Raw genomic sequence first — 26,247 nt, 5'->3', positions numbered from 1 at the left:
CACCATAGTGGATGCCACAAAACAACCATAATGGCAGTTGGTAATCCACCAGGGGTACATAAAGACTCTCCTTCTCTCCCCTGAAAAGACATGCAGAACGTAACCTCCTCTTTCACTCTCTCAGCTGGTGAACTATGGCTAAAAAGGACCAGAGAACTAAAAATATTTTTATATGGAGGTTAATTAGAAAAGGATGAGTGTGGTGCATCAATGTAAGGGTGAACTAAGTAGGAGGACCAAGAGAGCACAGCGGAACAGAATCATTGTGACACAAAGAGAAAGCACAGACTAAAGCAGTGGTTCCCAACCCAGGAAAGCTTCCCCACTAGCTGTGCTGGCCAGAATTTCTGGGAGTTGTAGTCCAAGAACACCTGAGAACTCTGGACTAAGGAAACAGCTATTAGAAAGCAACTTAACAACACTAGTACAGGGACAACGCAGGAGGGAATGATCTAGATCTAGAAGTCGAAAGAAAATTTGTTTAAATAAGGTTTTTCATTCTGTATATAAATTCAGGTATGGTGATAGGCCATGTGGAGATCACTCATTCATAGGGTCACCAGAAGTGGCTTTGTAGCACGTAACTGTGACAAACCCAGACCTACTGGGATATGTCACACAGTTACACTAAGCTGCCACCAACCATTCCCTTTAAGAAGTCACACAGACCAGGGATGGATTTTTAAACAATAAAAAGAATAAGGTTTATTTAAACACACACATGGAAAAATAAAACAATCAGGTGAATAAATAAAGTAACGTGGCTTATTCTCACTCATACATACACACAGTTTGGTTCACCCAGAACCCTTAACTTGAAGCACAGACCCTGAACCTATCAGTTCTGGCTAACCAACAGACACCTGAACCTATCAGGTTGGTACTCTGACACACAGAAGTACCCTGTCTGACACACAGACTCCCACAACAGCTTCTTCTTCCCAGCTGCTGCTTCGTCACATCCCAGTGTCTCCCAGCATCTCCTATCTTCACCACACAGGCATCACATATTTATACAGTACAGCCCCTCCTCCTGATGTCCCGCCTTCCACTCCCCATAGGATGGAACTTTCCCTCCAAACCCATGACAGACAGGTAACATCAGTGCTGTATGTAACACCTCCCCTCTTTATAAGTTGTTTTGTAGGGGGAAAGCTAACGTGCTTTTCACCAAAAAACAACCTTGATAAAACACACAACAACAGTTATACATACCATATTATACTCACTTATACTTACATTCTAAGTTAAACCATAGCAAATAGGCATTTAAACATTTACCATCTACATTACATCAATTTACCTTTATTCATACAAACCAATTCAAAAACAGGTACATTTTACTTTTTGTCATCATTATATACACATAGTCCATGTTCTTTCGCCGTCTTCATTCTTCAGGTCTTCTTGATAAGGCGTCAGCAACACAGTTCACTGACCCTCTGACCACCTTCACTTCAAAGTCATAGTCCTGTAGGTTTAAAGCCCACCTCATAAGTTTGCTATTGTGGGTTTTCATTGTCTTTAACCATTGCAATGGTGAATGGTCAGTACACAGAATAAAATGTCTTCCCCAGATGTAAGGCTTGGCCTTCTGGATCGCGTAGACTATGGCCAAACACTCCTTCTTCACGGTTGCCAAATGTCTCTCACCTTTTTGAAGTTTCCTACTCAGGTAGGACACTGGATGCTGGTCACCATTCTCATCCTCCTGGCACAGAACTGCTCCTACCCCGCTGTTAGACGCATCGGTGTAGATGATGAACTCCCGGTCGAAGTCTGGAGCACGCAGGACAGGATAGTTGATTAACGCCTCCTTCAACCTCTGGAACGCCGCCTCACAGTCGCTGGTCCACGGGATGTGGTCATCAGCCTTCTTCCTCGTCAGATCGGTCAGCGGAGCTGCAATCTCGCTAAACCTCGGGATGAACTTTCTGTAGTAGCCCACCAACCCAAGAAATGATTTGACCTTTTTCTTGGTGTTGGGTCTAGGCCAATCACGAACAGCTTCTATTTTGGCCTCCAGGGGTTTTATCATTCCTCCCCCTACCATGTGACCCAAGTATTTTATTTCTGGGCTACCCAGCTGACACTTGCTGGCCTTTACTGTTAGCCCTGCTGCACTTAACCTCTGCAGCACTAACTCCAGGTGTATCAGGTGATCTTCCCAGGTATTACTGAAGATCCCTATGTCGTCAATGTAGGCCACTGTAAAGTCACTGAGCCCTGCCAAGGTCTGGTCCATCAGCCTTTGGAATGTGGCTGGTGCATTTCTGAGACCAAAGCTCAGGACTCGAAACTCATAGAGACCAAAAGGGCTGCAAAAGGCAGTCTTTTCTTGATCCCTGGGATCAATTCTTAATTGCCAATATCCCTTTACCAGGTCCAATGATGAGATGAACCGACAACCCCCTATGGTTTCAATCAGGTTGTCTAGCCTGGGCATTGGGTAGGCATCAGGAGTGGTTACACGGTTTAATTTCCTGTAATCGACACAAAACCTAATGCTCCCATCAGGCTTGTCCACCAGGACTATTGGAGAGGACCAAGGGCTAGAAGAGGGGACGATTATGTTCTCCCTCAGCATCTCGTCCAGCTCCTTCCGCACCTTGTCCCTATAGGGTCCCGTTACTCGGTATGGGGATACTGCCTGCGGGGGTGCATCCCCTGTGTGGATCCGATGCATCACTCCCTTCACTATCCCCGGCTTGTTGGAAAACACCTGTTGATATTTACTAAGCAGCATTTTTAGTTCTTGCTGCTGGTCTTGGGTGAGTGCAGGACTGATCTTCACCTCCTCTGGGTTGTATTTTACTTCCCCTCTACCCTCCCAGAAGGGTAATTCAGCTTCCTCACTCTCAGCTGCTTTTATCGCGAATAAAACCCTCTGTTCCCCTCGGTAGTAGGGTTTTAGGGCATTCACATGAACCACCCTCCTTGCTTGGTTCTCCTCCTGCTCTATTAGGTAGTTCAGGTCTGACATCTTGGAAATGACCCTATATGGTCCTGCCCATTTGAGCTGCAGTTTATTCTCTCTGCAGGGCCTAAGCCAAAGCACTTCCTCCCCTGGGTCAAAGTGCCTCTCTCTAGCTTTGTGGTCATACCATGTTTTCTGTCTGACCTTCTGAGCTTGCAGGTTTTCTGCTGCCAGCTCTAGATTTCTCTTTAGGTCATTCATCAAGGTGTCTATGTATGTCACAACGTCTTGTGGGTCATCCTGGGTGATCTGCTCCCAATCTTGCTTGATCAAATCAAGGGGCCCTTTCACCCCTAAGTGTGCAGCAAACATGTCAGAGTGACCCCTTTGTAAGATCATGGGGCGATACTTTTCAGGTACCACCAGCTGACTTCTGATCCCATCTCCCCCTTTTGAGATATTCCTCAGGGTCTCTCTATATAAAATCCCCTTTTTCTCCAGAAATCTCACTGGGGTTTCAGGTGTTAGCTGGGCGTCAGTCACCTGTTCAAAACACTTTTGGAGAGTGGCGTCTGCCTTTTGCTCCTGTCCAAATCTGCTGTCTGTGGTTAAGGTTTCCACCACAGCTTCTGAACTCCCCTCTGCTTCCGTCTCTGGCTCATCATTACCCCCCTGAACTGTCCCTGTGGTGGCTTGTGAGCGTGTAATCACTAGCACCCGTTTCACATGTTCAGCCAGGTCATTTCCCACGAGCACGGCTGCTGGCAGAGTCGATGAAATCGCTAGCCGCCAATCTCCCCTCCAGCCTTGAAAGTTGACAGGTACCTCTGCTACTGGCAGAGAGATTACCTGCCCCTCAATCCCTGCCACCTTCATGCTCTCATTTGGGATTATAAACTCCCTAGGGATGATATCTGGATGGCACAGGGTTACCTGGGAACAAGTGTCCCGCAGCCCCCTATACTGTCGGTCAAGTATTCCTACGTCCACCCCTGCTGTCTCAAACAACTGAGAATCTGTTTTCACCAGCAAGCAGCGTTTTACCTCCACAAGAGGACCATTTTCCTCAGCCTGATCAGCAAAGGTAGCTGTTCCAGACTGAGTAGTCATGGCAACCGGCTCCCTCAGTGACACTGAGCCTTGCTCTTTCTGGACACAGAACACAGCTTTTGGCTTGGTCCCACTAGCATTCTGAGGCACCATTCCTTTTAGCTGCTTTAATTTCTCACACTCTGAGATTAGATGACCCTTTCCCTGACAGAAATAACATTTTCTGGTGTATTTTGATTCTCTCTCATCTTGTTTTGGTTTTCCCTCCAAAATCTGAGGTCTTAGTTTCATGTCTGAGGGCTTCCCTTCACCATGGGCCCCTCCCCCTTGCTGGCTTTTCCCTGGTCCCTGAGAGTACTTGCTGTAGGTTTCTTTGGGTTTACCTACAGATTTCCCCTCACCCAAGGGCTTTCTTATTTGGGAAATAAAATCTGCGATCTCTGCGGCTGCTGCCACAGATTTCGGTTTCCTTTCCCTCACCTGGAATTTCAATTCCCCATGCAGGACTGAATAGAACTGTTCCAGCGCTATCAAATCTTTAAGCTGCTCATAGGTCTCTGTCCCTTCCTGCGATAGCCATTTCTCAAGCAGCCTCACCAATTGGGCCCCCACTTGGGTAAAAGTCTGTTCTGGTTTTTTTTGTGAGGGACCTGAATCTTTGTCTCAGCTGCTCTGCATTTATCCCATGTCTCGCAAACACCAGTTTTTTAAACTCTGCAAAATCTTTCATCAGTTCCTCAGGCATCTCGGCATAGACCTCAGCCAGGCTACCACTGATTAAAGATCGCATGATGGTCATCTTCTCAGTTTCCCTCACTGAGAAGTCCACAAACGCTCTTTCCACTAAGGAAAAGAACACCTCAGGACAATCTCCCTTGTGGTACACAGGGAATTTCTTCAGGTCAGCTTTAGACAGTTGGCCTCCCTCAGAATCCCTATTATTATTATTGTTCTGATTCATCAGTTCCAATTTTTTTAATTCAAACGCCATTTTCTCTCTCTGCAATTCCAATTCAATTCTCTGTCTCTCTAATCTTTCTTCTCTTTCCCTTTCCTCCATTTCAAATTGCCTCATCCTCAGTTCATGCTGTTGGACTATGAGTATTTTTCTAAGTTCTGGGTTCTGCTCTCCTGTGCTGTCACCTTGCACTGAGCCAAATTCATCCTCAGAACCTTGGTCAATCTGGGGGTCTTTCACTTCACTCATTTCGGCCATTTGGCTTCGAGTCAAGGGCATAATCCCCCCTCAGAACAGGCTGCTTTAAAAGTCAAGCCTCAAAATAAAACGACCACTTTTTTCCTTCTTGCCTCAGAACCAGCTCTCCCTAGAGATTGCTGCTGTTCTTCAGCACTAACTTGCAACAGTATCGAGTCAGAGCCTACCCCCCTCTGCTGGGCCTCTCAGCTGGCAAGCTAGCTCACTGTTACTACGCAGTTTTGCCTCAGCTTTTTCCCGCCAAAACTAGGCTGCCTCAGAGCACCTTAATCTAAGTCTCCCCAGTTGGCACGTTCTTCTACTAGCGCACCTCCCCGTGAGGTACACCTAGAAGATTACCTACGCGCCTCAGACTGTCCCTGACTAGACCCCCCTTGCTCTGGGCACGCTTGCCAAGGCTTTGCTGGACCACTGGACAACTGGACCAGTCGTATCCCACACGCTGGACACCAATCAATGTGACAAACCCAGACCTACTGGGATATGTCACACAGTTACACTAAGCTGCCACCAACCATTCCCTTTAAGAAGTCACACAGACCAGGGATGGATTTTTAAACAATAAAAAGAATAAGGTTTATTTAAACACACACATGGAAAAATAAAACAATCAGGTGAATAAATAAAGTAACGTGGCTTATTCTCACTCATACATACACACAGTTTGGTTCACCCAGAACCCTTAACTTGAAGCACAGACCCTGAACCTATCAGTTCTGGCTAACCAACAGACACCTGAACCTATCAGGTTGGTACTCTGACACACAGAAGTACCCTGTCTGACACACAGACTCCCACAACAGCTTCTTCTTCCCAGCTGCTGCTTCGTCACATCCCAGTGTCTCCCAGCATCTCCTATCTTCACCACACAGGCATCACATATTTATACAGTACAGCCCCTCCTCCTGATGTCCCGCCTTCCACTCCCCATAGGATGGAACTTTCCCTCCAAACCCATGACAGACAGGTAACATCAGTGCTGTATGTAACAGTAACCACATTTCATATAACCCCTGCTTGATTCTTTGAACAAACTCTGTATAAAATGTACGAGGACTCTTTTTAAAGAGTTGGAAACCGTATCAGCAGCTGTACTGCCTGCTGCAGAAGTTTGCTCTTGGTAAGCTTTGCGTATGTTCGTAAAAGCTGAATATTATAAAGTTAAGTCTCCCATGTGATGTTTTCCAAAGGAATCAGAACTCAGTACGCTGCCTTAAGTATCTTCTTACTGCTCAGAGAAATGAGGAGCAGAGGACAATATGTTTGTTACAGAGTTTAAAATTTCACACTGTGATAAAGCATAAGAAGCAGAGCTGGTGCTAGCTTTAGAGTGGGTTGTATAACTCTTAAGTGATTCACTATATATCACCCCACAGCTGTTGCTTTTATGGGAGCCAGTAAGTGCTGCATTAGCTTATACAAACTGTGGAAATTGAGAATTTTCCACAGCCTCGAAAGATACAAAGTCCCTCGTCTTATTTCCACCACAGTTTTATCTGAGCCATTACTTTGAAGTAATCACTGTTCGTTTGCTGTACTTTTTGATTTCTTTGTTGTGCTAACTTTTCCATTGCTTCCACCCCTTTATTTTGCCTTTATAATCTGCATGAGGTCTGCCTACAACAAATAATGCACTGATAATAAAAACGGATCTGTGGCATCCCTCTCTTTTATCTGTCTCAGGCCCTCAAGTCACCTGGGGTGCATGAACCAGGACGTTTCTGCTTCCCTGCTCAGTCTGTAAATCATTCAGCTAAACTGAAAGACTCTGAAGGGAAAATATCATTTCCCCAAAAATACATATGGTCAGCAGACAGGCCAACAGAGGTCACTTACTCATCATCTTGCTTTCACTGCTAGATTTGGGGTAGCCAAATCTCAAATAAGTCAGCTGAAGTCTTAGGAAATTGCTTCCCTTTCCTAGATCTTTAGGCAGGGAGGTAAATATTAAGGCAAGCAGTACTGAAGGAAAATAAAGTGAGATGGCTTTAAAGCCTGGGGACCCATCTTTATCCATTCTCAGCAGACACCAGTATACCACACATGACATTAAGACACCAGAAAGGTAAAAGTAAAGGTAGGGGGACAATGGAGAGATTAGTGGGAGACTGGCCTTAGTCCTATCCAGATAAGGCGCATCATCGTTGTTTAGTCGTTTAGTCATTTGTGACCCCATGGACCAGAGCACGCCAGGCCCTCCTATCTTCCACTGCCTCCCGGAGTTGTGTCCAATTCATTCTTGTCACTTCAATGACACTGTCCAACCATCTCATCCTCTGTTGTCCCCTTCTCCTCTCGCCTTCACACTATCCCAACATCAACGTCTTTTCCAAGGAGTCTTCTCTTCTCATGAGATGGCCAAACAATTGGAGCCTCAGCTTCAGGATCTGTCCTTCCAGTGAGCACTCAGGGTTGATTTCCTTTAGAATGGATCTGTTTGTTCTCCTTGCAGTCTAGGGGACTCTCAAGAGCCTCCTCCAGCACCACAATTCAAAGGCATCAATTCTTCGGCAGTCAGCTTTCTTTATGGTCCAGCTCTCACTTCCATACATCACTACAGGGAAAACCATAGCTTTAACTATGCGGACTTTTGTTGGCAAGGTGAAGTCTCTGCTTTTTAGGATGCTGTCAAGGTTTGTCATTGCTTTCCTCCCAAGAAGCAGGCATCTTTTAATTTTGTGGCTGCTGTCTCCATCTGCAGTGATCGTGGAGCCCAAGAAAGTAAAATCTGTCACTGCCTCCATATCTTCCCCTTCTGTTTCCCAGGAGGTGATGGGACCAGTGGCCATGATCTTAGTTTTTTTGATGTTCAGCTTCAGACCATTTTTTGCACTCTCCTCTTTCACCCTCATTACAAGGTTCCTTAATTCCTCCTCACTTCCTGCCATCAGAATGGTATCATCTGCATATCGGAGGTTGTTGATATTTCTTCTGGCAATCTTAATTCCAGTTTGGGATTCCTCCAGTCCAGCCTTTCACATGATGTACTGTATTCTGCATATAAGTTGAATAAGCAGGGGGACAATATACAACCTTATCGTACTCCTTTCCCAATTTTGAACCAATCAGTTGTTCCATATCCAGTTCTAACTGTTGCTTCCTGTTCCATGTATAGGTTTCTCAGGAGATAGATAACGTGGTCAAGCACTCCCATTTCTTTAAGGACTTGCCATAATTTGCTGTGGTCCACACAGTCAAAGGCCTTTGCATAGTCAATGAAGTAGAAGTATATGTTTTTCTGGAACTCTCTAGCTTTCTGTATAATCCAGCGCATGTTTGCAATTTGGTCTCTAGTTCCTCTGCCTCTTCGGAATCCAGCTTCTGGGAGTTCACAGTCCACATAGTGCTGAAGCCTACCTTGTAGGATTTTGAGCATAACCTTGCTAGTGTGTGAAATGAGTGCAATTTATGGTAGTTGGAGCATTCTGTGGCACTGCCTTTCTTTGGGATTGGGATGTAGACTGATCTTTTCCAATCCTCTGGCCACTGTTGGGTTTTCTAAACTTGCTGGCATATTGAATGTAGCACCTTAACAGTGTCATCTTTTAAGATTTTAAATAGTTCAACTGGAATGCCATCACCTCCACTGGCCTTGTTGTTAGCCAAGCTTTCTAAGGCCCACTTGACTTCGCTCTCCAGGATGTCTGGCTCAAGGTCAGCAACTACATTGTCTGGGTTGTCCGGGATATCCAAATCTTTCTGGTATAATTCCTTTGTGTATTCAATCTGATTTCGGTATGGCCCATCTGGTGATTTCCATGTGTAGAGTTGCCTCTTGTGTTGCTGGAAGAGAGTGTTCATGATGACCAGCTTGTTCTCTTGACAAAACTCTATTAGCCTTTGCCCTGCTTCGTTCTGAACTCCAAGGCCAAACTTCCCTGTTGTTCCTTTTATCTCTTGACTCCCTACCTTAGCACTCCAATCCCATAGAATGAGAAAAACATCTTTCTTTGGTGTCAGTTCTAGAAGGTGTTGTAAATCTTCATAAAATTGGTCAAATTCAATCTCCTCAGCATTGGTGGTTGGTGCATAAACTTGGATTACTGTGATGTTGAAAGGTCTGCCTTGGATACGTATTGACATCATTCTATCATTTTTGAGATTATATCCCATTACAGCTTTTCCCACTCTTTTGTTGACTATGAGGGCTACTCCATTCCTTCTGCGGGATTCTTGCTCACAATAGTAGATATGATACTCATCTGAATTGAATTTGCCCATTCCTGTCCATTTTAGTTCACTGATGCCCAGGATATCAATGTTTATTCTTGCCATCTCCTGTTTGACCACATCCAGCTTCCCAAGGTTCATAGATCTTACATTCCAGGTTCCTATGCAGTATTTTTCTTTGCAGCATTGGACTTTCCTTTCACTTCCAGGCATGTTCACAGCTGAGCATCCTTTCAGCTTTGGTCCAACCACTTCATTAGCTCTGGAGCTACTTGTACTTGTTCTCCGCTCTTCCTCAGTAGTATGTTGGACGCCTTCTGACCTGAGGCTCCCATCTTCCAGCGTCATATCTTTTAGCCTTTTGTTTCTGATCATGGGGCATTCTCAGCAAAGATACTGGAGTGGCTTGCCAGTTCCTCCTCCAGGTGGATTGCGTTTAGTCGTAACTCTCCACTATGACCTGTCCGTCTTGGGTGTCCCTGCACAGCATAGCCCGTAGCTTCCCTGAGTTACTCAGGCCCCTTCGCCACAACAAGGCATCAATCCATGAAGGGGAGATAAGGGGCAGAGACTGGCATACGGGTGTCATGGCTCATAAATATTCTTGTTGCAGAAACCTTAATGGTTCTGGTGCAAGCCTCACAAAACTCACTGTATGTCATGGATGTTCTACATGAAGCCATACAAGGTATGAGCTCTGGTGGAAAGGGCGGCAACTGTTAAAACTGTAGGGTGCTTTTTTGCCCAGTTGCTGAAAAATGTCTTCTGTCTATCTCTGGCTTGCTATATTGCCTCCACTAGCTGGATTGTACACGGATTCTTGACCCATTTCCCAAGATTCCCCTCATGCTTACATCCACAACCAGCTGACATAGACATCATTCCTGCTACTCTTACAACCCCTATCCTCCACTCATGACTTAGGAAGGCTGCCACCACAGACTCTGATGTTGGCTGTGGAACTCAAGTATGGGATGCTACTATTTCAGCAATCCTAGCCAGGCATCATCAGTTGGAGATGCTCCCAAACAGAGTTGAGGCAAACACACTCATACTTCTGCGCTCAGGGCACGGGTTCTAAGGGGCTTGCCATAATTAGTATTTAGCATTTTATTTTATTTTATATTTGTTTCATTTTAGATGTAAACCGCCCAGAGCAGGGTTTATCCATAACTGTTTACAAATACAAGTTTAATAAATACATAAATAATAATGACGCCATCTGGGAATCAGGTATTACCATACTCAAATTCTTCTCTAGGCTGGAATAAAAGCTCAATTGGAGGATTTCCCCTCTACCTCCATAGAAGGACAACAGATATTTGTGTGTTTGTCTTTCTGCAAGAGATAACAACACCTCCCCTAATTTGTGGTGTCTATTCCGGCATGAAAAAGTTAATCCGGTCCTTCAACCCACAGTACATTGTAATTCAAATCCCCACACAATGCAGCTATTTTTATCAGAAGAAAAGAACATTGTGAAATGAATTCACATGTCTTCCATGTAACATCTAGTCCAATCTTTAGAATGTTAGTCACACCTACAGTGTGTTTTCTTTCTCCCTGGAAACTATGGCTGTGTGATAGAGGTTTAGAGGTTTCTCGTGTCAGGTTTTGGACCTCAAATGCCAGAGAGGGGGGATGCTGCTAACCTGCCAACTCTAGCTTGGAGGAATCTTTGAAGTGGTTCTCATGGCCTCAGGACATCACAGTTAAATATCCACAGAAGCAGCTCTGAAGCTGCTGTTGCTAGCTATCCTATTTGTGAGACATCTGTCTCTCAAAAAAATTATGCCTTTCCTGAGACAGATCTTCCTCGCTTCCTCCCTTCCTTAAATCTGCAAATGTTATACAAAGACTGATGAGCTCATAAATAAACATTGGGGTCAGGATCCAAAGGACTATGTCTGCGGATGGAACTGGATTCATTAGTGGGATCAGAAGGTGGGGAAATCTCCCTGTCCCTCTGCAGCTATTCTGTACATTCAGAAAATTTGCTCTGGAAGACTAAGAAATCATCAAGAGGTAAATTCCAAGTGGTACAGAAGAGTACAGAGAGATGAGCTAAAAGTTCAGTCATGTTGTTGTTGCAACAGCTGAATGTTGGATTTAGGCCTAGATTTTGTTTGCAGTTATAGCACAACAAATAAAAATAGAATCCACCTATGCTTGTTCCTTGTCTCGAACAACACAATAAACAGAAATTGGAATGTGTTCTATCTGATTATAAAATATTTTGAACACTATACTTATTTTTCCAAAATATTGAGGAAGACTTGCTGCTTAAATACAGCCCCCCTTGAGAAACAAATGGTTTTGGGTAATGAAAACTCCCCAACAACTATGAAAATTTGAAGAAAACATCTGTCTGTATATCTACCATCTATTGTCTGTACAAAAAGTTTATTATATAAAAGTTTTATTTTCAATGAGCTTTCATCAATTACAGTCATCATCATTAGATGCACAGACGATAGTATTCAACCCAACAGTTTATACGCAAGTGGTCATAGTGGAACGGAGAGAACTGAGATGCAGAAGATGACAAATGTATTATTAATAGTGGTCATACATTTTCCAAGAGTTGATTAGCACAAACACCCTACCAATAGTAGGGTCAGGAATAAAAGTACAGTGGTGCCTCGCTTAACGAGTGCCTCGCTCAACAATGAATTTGCATAACGATGGCCTTTGCTAGAAATTTTGCCGTCTCACCTAACGATGTTTCCTATGGGGGATTTTCGCATAACGATGTTTGGGACCTTGCTTCACTTAACGATGACAGTTTTAGGTCCCCTGTTTCGCTTAACTTTTTTTTTACAGCCCTGTTTTCGCTATTTTAAAAATATTCTAAAATGTTTAAAAATGTTTAAAATGCTTGGAATCGTTAGTGCACCTAATAAAACCTTCGTTAAAGTAATTTGGCTTCGTTCTGAGTCTTTTTGAATTTTTGGTGATTTTTTTTCACCATTGAAATGTATTGAATAGGCTCCTATTGGAACGGATTAACCGGTTTTCAATGCATTCCTATGGGAAATGGTGTTTTGCTTAACGATGTTTTCACATAATGATGTTTTTAATGGAACCAATTAACATCGTTATGCGAGGCACCACTGTAAACTGTTCCCTGAATTGTTAAAGCCATTGTTACTACTTTCAAGATAATGTCTTACGTAGCAAAAAATCAAGAATGATCTGTTTTGTCTTACAATGCTTTTGGGAAGAAAATATTTCTTGCAAGATACAATATCAACAGGGTCCTGGTAAACATTATAGTTGGCAATCTAATATTTAATTGACCAAGTAAAATTTCTATGTTTTTATAGGGTTATTTTCATTCCCAGGGAATGCCATCTTTGTTTCTTTTATCCATAATTCTGAACATTTATAGCTACATGTTCATCTATCTATATCTTTATAATCTATGCAAACCTTTAATATGTGTATTTTAATGAATATTTTTGTTAAAATTTGCTTGAAGCTCCCCCTCAGCATACATCTTACAGTATATGGGTATTTTGTTATATGTAAATTGCTGAGAACGGCATTAAATACTGAAAGGATGTTGACACCTCTTTTTTATCTTCTTGTCCAAAGGTGATTAGGATATTTTGCATAAGAAGTTTACAAATCCTTCTTCAAACATTCCTATGTCTACCTCTCAGTATCTGCAACTAATTATGAGCAGTAATAATTTCTCCATTGTTAGTTCTCCAACTGTTTCTGTAACAAGGAGCTGCTTCTTCTTTTATTTATTTTATTTATTTATTATTAGATTTTTATCCTGCCCTTCTAGACAGGAGTCTACTCAGGGTGGTTCACAACATATTTTATTTCTTTGAGTAAACTAACAGTCATTTAGTGGCCATAAACCTGTTTACCGCCATTTCTAAATGCAAAGTCATGCTAGATCACATCAAAGGCCTGTTTAGTCCAGCATTTTGTTCCCAGAGTGACCAACCGGATGTCTTTGGGAAGGCCTTGAAAAGGGAGGGGTGCACCTGCACCCTTCTGCTCACGTCTTCAGCATTACCAGTGATTGATAGCCCCATCTTCCAATGCCTTGTCTTTGCTCTTTTTCTTTGCGTTTCTCCAAAACGTGAGGGTTGATGTCTACTCTTTATATCAAAATATGTATATAGGAGATGCAAGCAAAATCCACCTGCCTCACCCTACTTAGCTGCAGTGAGGGACAAACTATGCATTTTATGCAACCTATCAGTACAAATTTGTTAGTCCCTATGATTTTTTTTCTCGTGTTCCAGGGACATGATGCAGGCAGAGTTTCATGATAGAATAATTATGCTTGTAAAAAAGCCTGTGCCTTCCCAGATAGCCAGTCACAAAATTAATCAATCTAATTTCCAAACTCCAGGAGTCACAAAAAGGCTCCTGCTGTAACTATCAGATGTTATCACCACTCAAGGAATTCCCTGTAGAATTTGCCCTTGGGAGGGCACTATGTTATGTTTACTCACAAGTAAGTCCCATTGCCTTCCATAACTCTGAATGAGATTGGCTTAGTTTAGTTTGATTTAGTAATTTATACGCCATTTTTTAAAAAAACAATCAAGTTGTGCCCAAGACTATGCTCACTATATTACTTGCCAAAATGCATCCCATTTGAGAGGGGGCACCCGCAAGGCATTTTGCCAATTGTTAATATATTCAGAAGCACAACGCCACAAATATTCGGTAAATGCAATCCTACAATAAAATCATCAGAGCCAAAGGAAAAAGAACAGACAAAAACACTATGCACCCCATAGGACTAATGCTGGGAAAATTTCACCCTCTCCCCAGTTCTCCAGGTGTCCCAAGGGTTGGTGTGAGTTGTGCTGTAAGCCTCTAGTCACTGTTTCAGTGTCAGCGGCATCAATTGCCTTTTTCGCCTTTGTCCAACTCTTAGTACCAGGACTGAATCATGCTTCAGGGAAAATGACATAAAGGAAGGTGGCCAAGCTGTTTTCTCGATGCTGTTTAACTGCAGGTCCAATCAATCATATCAGTCCCCATAGCCAATGATGAAAAGAATGGGAAATGCAGTCAAACAGTGTGTGATGCACCTGCCAGACTGCAACATAAAGCATCTGATCACAGTGATGTAAAGAGAGAGAATGGGAGAGATCTCTGCCCATTTCTGTATGTTCAGTTTTATATGTAAGACAGGAGGTATGAGAAGCTCCTCCTGTAGCAATCAGATGTTTCAAACAGTCATTTAATTCACTGATCTATTCATAGGCTTTCTGAAATGTGTAATTTGTACTGTATTGCATGTTTACTCACAAGTGTGTCCCCTTAAGTAGTTTTAGTGTTTCATCAGACACAAGCTCAGACAAAATTTTTATTGCCAAATTATCAAACTATGGAAGCTCCTGAAGAGAGATGTTCCTCTTCCATGGACAGATTAGATTCCAAATTGTATTTATTTATTTATTTATTTATTTATTTATTTATTTATTTATTTATTTATTTATTTATTTATTTATTTATTCATTTATTCATTTATTTATTGATTGATTTGATTTGATTTGATTTGATTTGATTTGATTTGATTTGATTTATATCCCGCACATCTGGTCTATTCAAAGCAATGATGGGATGGGTGGCACATGTAGTCCTCTGGATATTTTTAGACCACAATTCATCTATCCAAGCCATCAACACCAGTATTGAAGGATGATGGAATTTACAGGCGAACAACCCCTGGAAAGTCACATAAACCCCACCCCACCCCATCTATGACCAAGATCTCAAGCACCACACAGGTAGTTCCTTCAGCCCAAGAAGAATACATGTTTCTTAGATAGCAGATTTGTACCCTGTCCAATGCACTACATCAACTCTGTCTGAAACTGAAGGGACCTACAGAAGCAGTTTGTGACATGGGATTAGATATTCTGCTGGGCATACTTAAAAGAGATATTAGGGATGGAGCCATACAATTCCACCTTGATGCTAGAATCAGAGCTTGTAAAATTATATTTTGAACTACAGCTCCAAAAATCTGCCAGAGGACATGGTCAGTGATTGTCCTAGTTGAGGGAATCTGGGAACTGTAGTACAGTTCCCCCCATCTCTGGGTAGAACAACATGGGGGGGACACCAGCCTTTGGGCTCTTATCCAGAACTCTCAGCTCTAAACAGGTTAGTCAGCGTTTATGGCTGCACATTCACATGTGCTATTTTGCTTCATTAAATCAGAGCTACAAGCCTGAAGGAAAAAACAAGTTATTGAACCATTATTCACTCCAAACCATGCTTTATTGCAATTAGGCAATTACATTTAAAATGGTAATTTTGGTGAAAAATCCATATTTTGCTTACGCTAATTGATGGGGCTCATCAAATTGAAGGAGAGATTGATTAATGCTGTTCTGAGGTCTTATTAACCAACCCCAAATTATTATTATATTTGTAACTTCTTCTGACAGTTTGTAAGAAAGCATATTTACCGAAAAAAATGTAATTTGCCATCATACAGGTAAAATATTGCTGCAGTATATAACTGTGAGGAATTAAATCACTGTATAAAGCAGGGAGATACTCAACAAGAGTTTGGTGGACAAGATGATGGATTAGAACTCAGGACAGCCAAGTCTGTAATCCTGCCTGGCCAGGGAAACCTACTGGCAGAGGTGGAACTGGTAAAACTACTCTTTAAATATCTCATTTACCTTGAAAGCCCTATTAGGGTCACTAGAAGTCAGTTTTGACTTGACAAGACATAACACCCACACAAGAAAAATAAGGGATGCCCATGTATATGTGATGCTCCCAATATTCCTGAACTACAGTTCTTATCATTCTCTACCACTCAATACGCTGTCTAAGGCCAATGGGAATTGCTCTCCAGTAGCATCTGAAGGACTACACATTTGCTCTGTTATAAAACAGAAAGTAGCACTTCCATAGAAAGTTTTCAAGATTATCTGTAGAGTTGCTTTAACATTAAAAAAATCTCAAGTAGTTAGGCGAAATATAAAGGACAACAGCATTTGTAATTCCAGCACACAACTATTTTTGCCCTTAGGTTCTATATGATGTTTTGTTTGCAATGTCTTTCTTTGACCTCCCTGTTTTCTCAGCTTGGCAACCCTGTCACTGAATTTTCGGACAGTTAAGTTGATTTTGCCCTTGGCCCCATTTGACATTTTTTCTTCCAACTAAACATAACTCTTCTTTTCCTCAAAAGGCACGACAATTTTCAAAATCCCAAATGTTACCATTAAGCATTTGCAGTCCCTGTGAACCCTGCACTCATTCTCCATATGCGGATGCTGTCAGAGCTAGAATGGCAACAAGCATGAATGAGGATGAAGTTATTAACAGGCTTAGGGGCCCTAAGGGTTTCAGCAGGGGTGGGCAATTAATTTCTATAGGGGGAGGCCACATGAAAAATCTGAACTGTGTTCAGGGGCTGAACGAACTTTACTTAAAAATAAAATGAAGCAGTGATGTTATGATTGTTTTTATTTTAAACTTGTTAACCTTCACAAATACTAAAGAGTTTTTTTGTGGTATGTTAAAGATAAGCAACTGATCAACTTTAGACAAAAAGCTATAAAAGGTTTTGATGTCCGGTGGGCTGGACAGGAGTGGCTCACGGGCTGTATGTGGCCCTTGGGCCACACTTTGCCCAGGTCTGGTTTTCAGAAACCTTTAGGAATACTTTAGGAATACCTCTTGGAGAGGCACACTTGAAATAATTCTGCTGGGACCAAACACTCTTAGTAGCTACACTGAACTGAGCAATAGCTGGGTAAAAATGGAAAAAAAAAAAAAACAAGGGGAAAGAGGATTAAACCAAAGTATCCTGAGTAAAGAGGATAGTGAGCTTATGGGACAGGAAGGTGCCATACTGTAACATTTTGTCACATGTCCCACTTGTATTCTGCAAAGCCTTCCCACCATTCCATGCAGGTTTACAAAAGGAAAATGGATTTCTGCCCACCTCCAGTTTTGTTTTGGGGGTTTAGTGCACCTCACAGTGGATTCCGGAGACCAAAAATTGGTCTCCCTATTTCTTGATCTTGCCTATTCCTGCTGTACACCTTCCAATATTTACAGGTATGGAGAGGTATGTCAGAGGGAAGACAAAAGCCTTATTCTGAAGCGTACATACGCCAAGAAGTGGGGTAGGGAGAAATACACATCCATACATGTCCTTTCCACCTGAAAGACATTCAGATTTTCTTGTGAGGAACATGAACATCTGAAACAGAACCTATAAGCTCTTTTACTTGAATGCACATACATACAGCACTTGCATGATCAAAGCTCTGTTTTACCAGGGTCAGAGTCACCTGATTTCTAAGCATGTTCAGCCAAATATATGTCCAGGCTCTGCGTCAGAGTTTCGCGTTCCTCACACAATGGACTCTTAAAGAATGACAACTACCATTGGACCAAATTTTTCCAACCCCCCCATGTTTGTTAGAATCATTCTGAGATTTCCCTCCCACTTTTTACCCTTCCAAAAAGGAACAAGTGTGAAACACCACACATCTTTTCTTTCATAACCAGTAAGAGATTGCTGAAAAACTGCAACCTTTGAGATATGCTTAGCATGTGGTTATAAATTAAATATAATTCCTTGCTTTTGTGTTGCAGCTATGAGCATTAGCAATTATTTTTGAGGAGAAGGTACCCTCTGTTGATATAGCTTTAGTCATATTTTTCAAAAAGCGAAATGATTAATAGATTATGCAGTTAATTTGGTTCTGTGCGACTGTGTATATAAACTCCTCGAATCTCATTAACTGTTTTCCTGTAGTGAGCAGGAAAATGAATTCCCAAAGAACTGAGTTCAAATTGTATCTCATATTCTTAAAATTAACAACTGAAGGGGAAAAAGAAAGAAAGAGAATGTATAACCTGGTGGATAATGTTAGTGTTTAATACAGGTGGGAAATGGTCTGTGTATAAAATCCCTGGTATTGAATTAATATAAAAAGTGGCAGTTCTCTACTCTAGCATGCCACAGCCTCTTAGAATTGTTTCTTACACCTTGCTGAGCACCCATTCAATATGAGTAATCATTCAGAGTGATACCTATGGACTAATAATGCTCAACAACCCTCTGGTTAATTTTGTGGTTAGTGAGTTGGGAAATTGTGGAGATGCACCATGAAAACATTGAAAAGGAGTAAATTATCCTAGACTCAGCTGTTGCTAAATTCCTGGAATCAAAGTACATTCCACACACAGAGAACATAAGAAGGCTATGTATGATCGGGGGAGGCTCTTCCAAGTTGTGTTCTGTAAAACCCTGAACCTCAGAAAGAAAGTCAAAATGGTGGACAAACAGATGCTTGACCACCATTATTAACCTTCCCTTGCCATTCAACCTCAGGGGAGTGTTAATTCTAGTCTGGATTCACTTCTGGTTTCTTTGGGCTAAAAGTGAGGCAAACCAGTTCTGGTCAATCTCCTCTGGGCAAGATATGCACACCGAAACAAATCCCAGAGTCTTTTGCAAAGAGGAGAGCTTCACTGGTGTATATTTGTGGGCCTCACAGCAAACATGGACAGCGTTACCTGATTTAACTGATGCTTATGTAACCTTTTACAATTAAAATTTCATTTAAAATCAAAGCTGCCCAGTTGCTACAACAAATTCACACTTGGTCAGCTGGGGGATATGTTTTAGAACCAATGGCACAATTGCCATTTTCAAAATACTGAGGCATTCCTTTATCAATTGAGTGAGAAACTATGGCAGAATGTTGTCACACAAGGGGAACATTACCATGTTCTCCATACACTTGTCTGATATGAGCAACAAGCAGTGTATATTGTTTGCATATAATTGTGCCTTCACTCTTGGAACATGATCCATATCTCAGGGCTCACAGTTCAATGAGCGATTTGTTCTCCTCTGCCTCATCTCGCTAACCAATGAGCCTCACTCAGCCATGGTCACCTTTCATGCTTATTTATTCCATATCTGTTTACCCTTAATGCTATGCATAACTCAGTCATTCTGTTTTTCATTTAAGAGCATGCGACCAGCATTTTATATTGCTCTTTGGTGGTCAGCCTGGCTAGTGCTCCTCTGTGGGAGACCAACCACCATTATTCTAGCTGTGAAAAAGAAAGGTGTGCCAGCACATATAACAGGAGCAAGGAACTGTCCATGACAATAGGACTATGTGCCACCTCACACTAGGACTATGTGGCACTTATTGAAGTTTTGTGAATAACATAGAAATTCTGTCAGTAGAACAGATACATAACTCCTTCCTTCCTTCCTTCCTTCCTTCCTTCCTTCCTTCCTTCCTTCCTTCCTTCCTTCCTTCCTTCCTTCCTTCCTTCCTTCCTTCCTTCCTTCCTTATTCTTATCTATGGACATAATGAATGTAAATTCTTGCTTGGAAGAACTGCACATTTTTCTTCTCACCCTTTGAGAGGATGAAACCTATTCTAGTGCTATTAACTTGATGGTTTTATGCAAAGTGCAGAACTTGTACAAACTGTAATTTGTGCAAGTGGCATAAAATTGCAATTGCATTGTTTGATTGACTTCTAAACATCTGAAATATCAGAGGAATGCTTTACATCTTTTTTCAACCTAGTAATACTGTGTTTCTTATCTCTCTCTCTCTCTCTTGAAAATTCCTCACCTCTCTCTTGAAAATTTACCCTGCTATGTGACTACATAACAAGGTAAATACTATGGTTAGCTCCACCCTTGGCTTATATAGCTAGCCTAATGCTAAGCATTTGCAGTTGTACTGTTCTACTGTGATTTCCAGTTTATTAAATTGGGTGTTCAATGGTGAAGTTGCCGTAACCATCCAGATAGCAATTTGCAGGATTCAGCAGCAGCAGCAGCAGAGACTGACTTGATTGATTGATTGATTGATTGATTGATTGATTGACTGACTGACTTACTTGCCCCACCTTTCTCCTTAAAGAGGACCAAGATGGCTTACATCATTAAAAGACAATATTTAAAGCTAAAAACAGTAAATGTTAATATACTGTAAAGGATCTAATAAATACCACACTTAAACACAATAAACAAAAGCAATACTAAAAACATATTGAAAGTAGTAAAGTATAATCCTCCATTTAAAATTCCAACTCAGGCAGTCAGTTGCTAAGGGAAAGCTTGCCTGAAGAGAAAGGTCTTTTCCTACTTATGGAAGGAGAGCAAAGGTGGGACCAGCCTGGCTTCCTGTGGAAGGGGGTTCCAAAGGCTGGGAGCAGTGACAGAGAAGGGCCTCTTCTGTGTCCTCATTAAATGCACCTGTGAAGGTGATGGGACTGATAGAAAGGCATCACCTCATTATTTAAAAACCCAAGCAGGCTCATAAAAGGAGGCCCTTGAGATAGCTTGAACTCAAGCTGTTTAGGGCTTTGAAGCAGCGCTTTGAATTGTGCCTGGAAATGGATTGGCAGCCAGTGGAGCTGCTGTAACTGGGACAGGGGTATGTGGTCTCTGTGACCAGCCACAGCTAGCAATCTGGCTGCTGCATTTTGGACCCACTTTCCAGAGGCAGCATCACATACAGCATTTTACCGTAATCCAACCAGGATGTAACTAAGGCATGTCCCACTGTTATCAGATCAGATCAGATCTCTATAGGAACAGGAGAAGCTGGCATACTAGTTCTAATTTTGCAAAGGCATTCCTGGCCACTGCTGAAACTGAGCATGCAGGATCAGAGATGAATCCAGGTGCACCGCCAAGCTGAGCACCTGTTTTCAGAGGGAATGTAACCCCATCCAATACATGCTGCTTCCCTATCCCTTGATCTGCCTTTCAACTGTCCAGGAGCACCTCTGTATTGTCTGGATTAAGTTTCAGTTCATTCACCCCCCATCCAATCTATTACTGACACCAGACACAAATCTAGAACTGAAACAGCTTCCTTGGATTTAGATGGAAAGGAGAGATAGAGATGGGTGTCACCCACATACTGGTGACACCAAACCCCCAAACTCCAGACAACTTTTCCCAGCAGTTTCATGTAGATGCTAAGTAGCACAGGAGACAAAACAGCCCTGTTGCAAGGATGTATCACCATTCCTCCTATCCTCTCAAACAGTCCCTTTCTGGTGACTTTTATAAGCCAAGAAGGGCAAGGGTCCAGCAGACAATGGGGTAAGCCTTCACCTCTCCAAGGGTCCTGTCCACATCACCAGGTTGAAGAAACATAAACACACCCTTTAACACAGGACAAGCAGATACCATAGTTATAGCCACAGGACCTGTATCAACTATAGTATGCAAGTCAGAGCAGATCTAAGCAATTTTCCCTGCAAAGTGTTCTGCAAATTCTTCACAGTGAGCTTCGGTGTGGTCTGCCTTCTCTTCCTTTAGGCTGTGAGGTAATAGGCTCTTGATCACTCCAAAGAGATCAGCTGGATAGTTCTATACAGATGCAATGGCAGCAGAGAGCAATGATTGCTTCTGCCACTGCCACTGCCACAGAATAGGTCTTCCAATGGGCTTTAGCCCCTTGTTCAATCAGATTCACTCTGAATTTTCCCCATAGTTTCTCTAGCCTATGTCCTGTTCGTTGCATTGCCACCAGCTTCCTGATAAACAATATGACCTGTTTGATTCTATTGTGGGAGGAAACACTTACAGTAGGAACAATTCTATCAATGGCTTTTGCCATTTCCTCATTCCAGAGATGAACCATGGCTTCAACAAAATCACTTGCCAAGATGATGGGAAACTCCTCAAGAGACATCAGAAAACCATTTGGATCCATCAGCCACTGGGGGGGGGAGCACTATCTTAGTCTCCTCCACTGCTTCAAAGGTTCTGAGTTCTAGTGATTCTAAACCCCACCAGATGCTGCTGCTGCTGCTGCTGCTGCTGCTGCTGCTGCTAGTAGTAGTAGTAGTAGTAGTAGTAGTAGTAGTAGTAGTAGTAGTAGTAGTAGTAGTAGTAGTAGTAGTAGTAGTAGTTTTATTACGGTCATTGTCTTGGACAGAATCAAGTTTGTCTTGATTTATAAAGGTAAAGATAAAGATTCCCCTTGACAAATTGTCCAATCGTGTCCGACTCTAGGGGGTGGTGCTCATCCCCGTTTCCAAGCCGTAGAGCCAGCATTTGTCCATAGACAGTTTCCGTGGTCACGTGGCCAGTGTGACTAGACATGGAACGCCGTTACCTTCTCACCGTGGTGGTACCTATTTATCTACTCACAATTTTTACATGCTTTCAAACAGCTAGGTTGGCAGGACATTTATACAGGGCACCAATTGCAGAAGCTGCCTTAAGGTGCTAGCAAGGTATTTGCAATTTCCATCTCTCTCTCTCTCTCTCTCTCTCTCTCTGTCTCTCATTGTTATTCGCCTAAGTGCCCTAGTGATAGTGAGTTCCAATGCTGAGTAAAAACATTTTTAAATAAGTAGTTTGGAGACTAGGAACACTCAGTTGAGAGGAACTGACACCCCTGCGAGTGTCCCTTTGAACTGGATCAGGCAACCATACCAGTCAGAAAGCAGATAAAAGTGATGTCAATCTGATCAGAACAACTTTAAACCAACCCTGCTGACTGAGCAAAAAAAGGGTGAGCATTTGTATTTCTGAGACGTCATAATACTTCCAACTCATCATATGTGAAATAACCCATCAATTTACATCTTGGCCAAAATCCTATTTTCATTTTACATTGGTGATATGCCGAAGGCATAACTTTTCCCTTATTCTTTTGGGTGCAACTAGTAGGTGGCTATTGTGTGTCCATTTCTAGTGCCTTTTATACTGATGTTTGTTTGCTTCAAAAGAGGGTAGCGTGATTATTTACAGGGACTGACCTATACACAATAGCTGACCTGTAGCAGCATCTAGTTGTTTGCAGGCCCCATTTACAGTGTGGAGATTAACTTTTGACATTGTAAGCCACTTTAGGGCCAGGTTACCTGAAAATTTGTCTCCATTCATATTTATTAATGGATGCAATATTTATTTATTTAAAAACATTTCTAGTTTTGCATGCCACTCTAGGCAGACCCCTCATTGCCAAATGAGATAAAATAGAGGAGTTATTTTCAGTGTGGTAACCTTCTTGTGGAATGGCTTTCCTAAGGAGCTGATACTTATATAACCTTTGAAACAGCAAGCATATACCTTTCAAAAATAAAAATTTAAAAATCCCAGGCTTTTTACTCATTCAGTTTTGTTTGCTTTTAAATGTGACTGCTTTTCAGACTGCTGTGTTGGTGGTTTATTTTGGTTTTATGCTGTTGGTTAAACATTTTAGGTGTTTACACTGTGTTTTGCTATGCTTTTTCTACTGCACCTTTTAGCTTTATTTTGTAAACTACCCAGAAAACGTCAGCTCTTACGAGATACAGTATAGGCATGTAACAAGACCTAATTGGACGATAGATTCCATAACACATTCCAGGATAGAACAATGTGGTATAAAACAGAAATGGGGGGGGGGGAGGAACAGTATGTTCTGATTTTTAGCACTGGCTTATGAGCAATGTGCCTTCCTGCTTTGAATGCTGAACATGTACATCTCTGCGTCTATAATGCCACATAACAGATTTGAGGCCAAGACTTTAAAAGCATAATGTTTTTCACTCAAAGTTAGAGGAGGAATGATAGGTAAGCAGAATTTAATAATCACTCAAGTTGGGATTTATACAGAAGGAATCATTTTGGCAATCTCATTGATATTGCAGAGCTTCTGTGCCAGAAGATTAGTTATCCTTTCTTCTGTTTGCTTATTATATTGTATTGTTGATTTGGATGGTAAAGAAATTCTGGGGTGGGAAGCAGAATATGATCCTGTGAAGAAAAATGCTCTTTTGCTTATTTTTGAAACTATTCAAAGCCACACAAATGCAAACAGAGATGTATGCACCACAACAAAAATAAAAATTAATATTTTTGCAGCAACCTCTTTCAGATACTAAAATGTCGGGGATCAGCATAAAGTTCTCAAACCTATGACTTGCACAGCATTCCTTGATTCCTCCTGTCCCTATTAGGTGACTCAGGGTTCATGATCAGAGCAGCAGGAGTTTGGCAGAGTTTTGATAGAAATGGGTTGCTTTGTTCATAGAGTATTGTTCTGCTCAGAGATTATTCTGGGTTCAGTTCTCACATACTCTCCAGGGAACCAGAGTTGGATTAAATTCAAAATCATAGGCAAAGTATTAATTGGAACTGTGGCAATAACTCAATATTTCAAAGAATCATAAAAATGTGGAGCTGGAAGAGGGTCCAGAGGTTGTTGAGTCCAACACCTGGCCAAAGCAGGAAATCTACAGCTGAAGTATCTCAGACAGATGGCCATTTAACCTTGGCTTAAAATTCTCCAGTGCAAAACAATCTACCACCTGTTGAGATAGTTCATGCCATTGTTGAACAACTCCTACTGTCAGAACATTCTTCCAAATGTTTAGCCAACATTTTTTTTTTGTAATTTGAATCCATTAACTTTTCTTCTATCACCTGGAGCCACAGAAAACAAGTTTCCCTTCCCCCACCATCATGCATGTGACAGCCCTTCAGATGTTAGAAGATGTCTATCATATCACCGCTCTGTCTTTCCCCCCTAGGCTAAACATACCCAATGTTTGTCAAAGTGCTTCATTTCCAGGCTGTTTTCCATGTTGTCTGCCCTCTTTCGTTTATGTTCTAGTTTCCAAAGCACTTTTTCAAACTGTGATATACTAAGAAGAACAGAATGATGCTATTACTTTCTTTGATCTAGAAACCATACTTCCATGGTTCCAACCTAGATTGCATTAGCTTTTTTGTTGCTCCATCACACTGTTCACTGATGTTTAGCTTGTGGTCCAGCAGTACTCTTGACTACAGATGGGTAAGAACCAGAAAACTGGCAATTTGGGCTGGTTCATGGTTCATGGCTAATAGGAGGGGGGAAATTCACAGAGGCAGCAGGCTAGCTCCGAGAAGAGAGTCCGGGCCCACTGCCTCTGGAGATGGTAACAGGGGCATTGGAGGAGAAGGAGGAGGAGGAGGTTGTGGCAGGATCAGGTAATAGGGGAGTGGAAAAGCAGTGGGTGAGCATCCCCTTTTTTGCCAAACAAAATGAAGCACTGAAGGGGAAAAAGTTCAGCATTTCATTTTGATTTGGCAAAACAGGATAGTTTAACTGGTTCATGAAATGAACCATGAACCAGCACGATTCCTCATTTTTTTCTGGTTTGTGGTTCACTTTGTGCCCATCTCTACTCTAAATCAGTCATTCTCAGCCTTTTATTTTGGCCATGGCCATAAACATAACCCTATGAGTGTGAAGAATTGTTTCTAGTTTGTGCCCACCCCCTTCAAATATGCCAGGGCCTCCCAGGGGCCATATAACCCTAGTTGAGAGTGGCTTCTCTAGATCTAGATTTTATTTTTCTATCTAAATTTAGAACTTTCCTCTTTTTTTCCTGTTGATGCTCAGTTTCTGTCAGCCATTTCACAATTCTTCTAACATAAGTCTGCCTTCAGAAGTATCAGCTAGCCCTTCTAGGTCTGTGTCAATCAAACTAGAACTGCACCCCCATAGTTCCTTCATATAAAGTGTTAATAAAGATGTTAAACAACATCAGGCTCAGGTCAGAACCCTATGACACTTATCTCTCTCAAAGATGATGAGGAACTATTGATAAACAAGTCTAGCTATGGAGAGAGGGAGAGAGAGAGAGAGGCCTGGAATGACAGGTTTTTGAGAAACCCATATGGACTCTAAGTAATCACCACATTCCTGTCTAAGTGCTTACAGTCAGACTCTTCATTGATCTGTTATAGGTCTGTTCCTTTTATTGATGTCAAGCTGATCACTCTGTAGTTGCCCACACCCTATTTTTTATTTCTTCTTTTGAAGATAGATACTACATTTCCCTGTTGCTAGTCTTCAGAAAGCTGACTTGCTCTCTAAGAATTCATGAAGCAGAAGCA

The 26,247-nt window shown here is 41.9% G+C and overlaps 1 long non-coding RNA gene across 1 annotated transcript in view; it reads left to right on the top strand.

Annotated features, from left to right (window-relative positions):
• Positions 1-587: 587 nt before the first annotated feature.
• The window catches only part of LOC144588346 (uncharacterized), a 497,164-nt gene continuing 471,504 nt past the window's right edge, over positions 588-26,247 (top strand). The window contains exon 1 of the long non-coding RNA XR_013543860.1: positions 588-1,135. This is a non-coding gene — a long non-coding RNA (uncharacterized LOC144588346). The remainder of the gene's footprint in view (positions 1,136-26,247) is intronic.

Source organism: Pogona vitticeps, chromosome 3, assembly GCF_051106095.1.
Source record: "Pogona vitticeps strain Pit_001003342236 chromosome 3, PviZW2.1, whole genome shotgun sequence".
In the NCBI taxonomy this organism is placed as follows: Eukaryota; Metazoa; Chordata; class Lepidosauria; order Squamata; family Agamidae; genus Pogona; species Pogona vitticeps.
Note: the sequence above shows the minus strand (reverse complement) of the source record. Positions and strands in the feature narration are given on the sequence as shown.